We start from the raw sequence: 4,166 nt of genomic DNA, 5'->3' as shown, positions 1-4,166 counted from the left end.
GATGAGTAGACCGCCCCCTGTCTCTGTATCACAGACTCAGGGGATGAGCAGACCGCCCCCTGTCTCTTTATCTCAGAGTCAGTGGATGAGTAGACCGCCCCCTGTCTCTGTATCAGACTCAGGGGATGAGTAGACCGCCCCCTGTCTCTGTATCACAGACTCAGGGGATGAGCAGACCGCCCGCTGTCTCTTTATCTCAGACTCAGGGGATGAGTAGACTGGCCCCTGTCTGTATTTCATGGACTTTGGGGCTGAGTAGAGTGCCCCCTGTCTCTGTATCACAAATTTAGGGAATGAGTAGACCGCCCACTGTCTCTGTTTTACAGACTCAGGGAATGAGTAGACCGCCCCCTGTCTCTGTATCACAGCCACAGTGGATGAGAAAACCACCCCCTTTCTCTTTATCTCAGAGTCAGTGGATGAGTAGACCGCCCCCTGTCTCTGTATCAGACTCAGGGGATGAGTAGACCTCCCCCTGTCTCTGTATCACAGACTCAGGTGATGTGTAGACCGCACACATTCTCTGTCCAACAAACTCGGGATGAGTAGACCGCCCCCTGTCTCTGTATCAGACTCAGGGGATGAGTAGACCTCCCCCTGTCTCTGTATCACAGACTCAGGGGATGAGTAGACCGCCCCATGTCTCTGTCCAACAAACTCGGGATGAGTAGACCGCCCCCTGTCTCTGTATCACAGACTCAGGGGATGAGTAGACCGCGCCCATCCTCTGAATCACAGACCCAGGGGATGAGTAAACTGCCCCTTGTCTCTGTATCTCACACTCAGGGGATGAGTGGACCGCCCCCTGTCTCTGTATCACAGATTCAGTGGCTGAGTGGACCGCCCCCTGTCTCTGCATCACAGACTCAGGGGATGAGTAGACCGCCACCATTCTCTGTATCTCACAGTCAGGAGATGAGTAGACCATCCCATGTCTCTGTTTCACAGACTCAGTGGATGAGAAGACCGCCCCCTTTCTCTGTATCTCAGAGTCAGGGGATGAGTAGACCATCCCATGTCTCTGTTTCACAGACTCAGTGGATGAGAAGACCGCCCCCTGTCTCTGCATCACAGACTCAGGGGATGAGTAGACCGCCCCCTGTCTCTGTATCACAAACTCAGGGGTTGAGTAGACCATCCCATATCTCTGTTTCACAGACTCAGTGGATGAGAAGACAGCGCCCTGTCTCTGTATCACAGAATCCGTGGCTGACTAGACCGGCCCCTGTCTTTGTATTACTGACTCAGGGGATGTGTAGACCGCCCCCTGTCTCTGCATCACAAACTCAGGGGATGAGTAGACCGCCCCCTGTCTTTGTATCACCAACTCAGGGGATGAGTAGACCGCCCCCAGTCTTTGTATCAACAACTCAGGGTATGAGTAGACCGCCCCCTGTCTCTGTATCACAGACTCAGGTGATGAGTAGACCGCCCCCTGTCTCTGTATCACAGATCAGTGAATGAGTAGACCGCCCCCTGTCTCTGTATCACAGACTCGGTGGATGAGTAGACCGCCCCCTGTCTCTGGACCACAGAGTCAGTGGATGAGTAGACCGCCCCCTGTTTCTGGAACACAGACTCAGTGTATGAGTAGACCGCCCCCTGTCTCTGTATCACAGACTCAGTGGATGAGTAGACCGCCCTCTGTCTCTGTATCACAGATTCAGTGGATGAGTAGACCGCCCCCTGTTTCTGTATCACAGACTCAGTGGATGAGTAGACAGCCCGCTGTCTCTGTATCACAGACTCAGTGGATGAGTAGACCGCCCCCTGTCTCTGTATCACAGACTCAGGAGATGAGTAGACCGCCCCCTGTCTCTGTATCAGACTCAGGGGATGAGTAGAGCGCCCCCTGTCTCTCTATCATGGACACAGGGGATGAGTGGAGCGCCATTTGTCTCTGTATCACAGACTCAGTAGATGAGTAGACCGCCTCCTGTCTCTGTATCACAGACTCAAGGGATGAGTAGACCGCCCCCTGTCTCTGTATCACATCCTCAAGGGATGAGTAGACCACCCCCTGTCTATGTATCACAGACTCAGGGAATGAGTAGACCGCCCCCTGTCTCTGGATCACAGACTCAGTGGATGAGTAGACCGCCCCCTGTCTCTGTGTCACAGACTCAGTGGATGGGAAGACGGGCCCCTGTCTCTGTATCAAAGACTCAGGGGATGAATAGACCGCCCCCTGTCTCAGTATCACATCCTCAAGGGATGAGTAGACCACACCCTGTCTATGTATCACAGACTCAGGGAATGAGTAGACCGCCCCCTGTCTCTGTATCACAGACTCAAGGGATGAGTAGACCACCCCCTGTCTCTGTATCACAGAGTCAGTGGATGAGTAGACTGCCCTCTGTCTCTGCATCACAGACTCAGTGGATGAGAAGACCGCCCCCTGTCTCTGTATCACATACTCAGGGGATGAGTAGAGCGCCCCCTGTCTCTGTATCACAGACACAGTGGATGAGAAGACCGCCCCCTGTCTCTGTATCACATACTCAGGGGATGAGTAGACCGCCCCCTGTTTCTGTATCACAGACTCAGTGAATGAGTAGACCGCCTTCTGTTTCTGTATCACATACTCAGGGGATGAGTAGACCGCCCCCTGTTTCTGTATCACAGACTCAGTGAATGAGTAGACCGCCCTCTGTTTCTGTATCACATACTCAGGGGATAAGTAGAGCGCCCCAATTCTCTCTATCATGGACACAGGGGATGAGTCGAGCGCCCTCTGTCTCTGTATCACAGACTCAGTAGATGAGTAGACCGCCCCCTGTCTCTGTATCACAGACTCAAGGGATGAGTAGACCGCCCCCTGTCTCTGTATCACAGACTCAGGGAATGAGTAGACCGTCCCCTTCCTCTGTATCACGGACTCAGGGGATGAGTAGACCGCCCCCTGTCTCTTTATCACACACTCGGGGGATGAGTAGACCGTCCCCTTCCTCTGTATCACGGACTCAGGGGATGAGTAGACCGCCCCCTGTCTCTGTATCACAGGCTCAGGGCTTGAGTAGACTGTCCCTTCCTCTGTATCACAGATTCAGGGGATGAGTTGAACGCCCCCTGTCTCTGTGTCATCGACTCAGGGGAAGAGTAGACCGACCCCTGTCTTTGTATCACAGATTCAGGGGATGAGTTGACCGCCTCCTGCCTCTGCATCTCAGACTCAGGGGAAGAGTCGAACGCCCCCTGTCTCTGTATCATCGACTCAGGGGAAGAGTAGACCGCCCCCTGTCTTTGTATCACAGATTCAAGGGATGAGTTGACCGCCTCCTGCCTCTGTATCACACACTCGGGGGATGAGTAGACCGACCCCTGTCTCTGTATCACAGATTCAGGGGATGAGTTGACCGCCTCCTGCCTCTGTATCACAGACTCATGGGATGAGTAGACCGTTCACTGTCTTTGTATCACAGACCCAGGGGATGAGTAGACCGCCTCCTGTCTCTGTATAATAGACTCAGTGTTTGAGTAGACCGCCCCCTATCTTCTATCATTGATTCAGGGGATGAGTAGAGCGCCCCCTGTCTCTGTATCACTGACTCAGTGGATGAGTAGACCGCCCCCTGTCTCTGTATCACAGACTCAGGGGATGAGTAGACCGCCCCCTGTCTCTGTATCACAGACTAAGTGAATGAGTAGACCGCCCCCTTTCTCTGTATCACAGACTCAGGGGATGAGTAGACCGCCCCCTGTTTCTGTATCACAGACTCAGGGGATGAGTAGACCGCCCCCTGTCTCTGAATCACAGACTCAGGGGATGAGTAGACCGCCCCCTGTCTCTGTATCACAGACTCAGGGGATGAGTAGACCGCCCCCTGTTTCTGTATCACAGACTCAGTGAATGAGTAGACCGCCCCCTGTCTCTGTATCACAGACTCAGGGGATGAGTAGACCGCCCCCTGTTTCTGTATCACATACTCAGGGGATGAGTAGAGCGCCCCCTGTCTCTGTATCACTGACTCAGTGAATGAGTAGACTGCCACCTTTCTCTGTATCACAGACTCAGGGGATGAGTAGACTGCCACCTTTCTCTGTATCACAGACTCAGGGGATGAGTAGACCGCCCCCTATCTTCTATCATTGATTCAGGGGATGAGTAGAGCGCCCCCTGTCTCTGTATCACTGACTCAGTGGATGAGTAGACCGCCCCCTGTCTC

Source organism: Heterodontus francisci, unplaced genomic scaffold (assembly GCF_036365525.1).
Source record: "Heterodontus francisci isolate sHetFra1 unplaced genomic scaffold, sHetFra1.hap1 HAP1_SCAFFOLD_83, whole genome shotgun sequence".
In the NCBI taxonomy this organism is placed as follows: Eukaryota; Metazoa; Chordata; class Chondrichthyes; order Heterodontiformes; family Heterodontidae; genus Heterodontus; species Heterodontus francisci.
The sequence above is the reverse complement of the archived record's forward strand: the minus strand, read 5'-3'. Positions refer to the sequence as shown.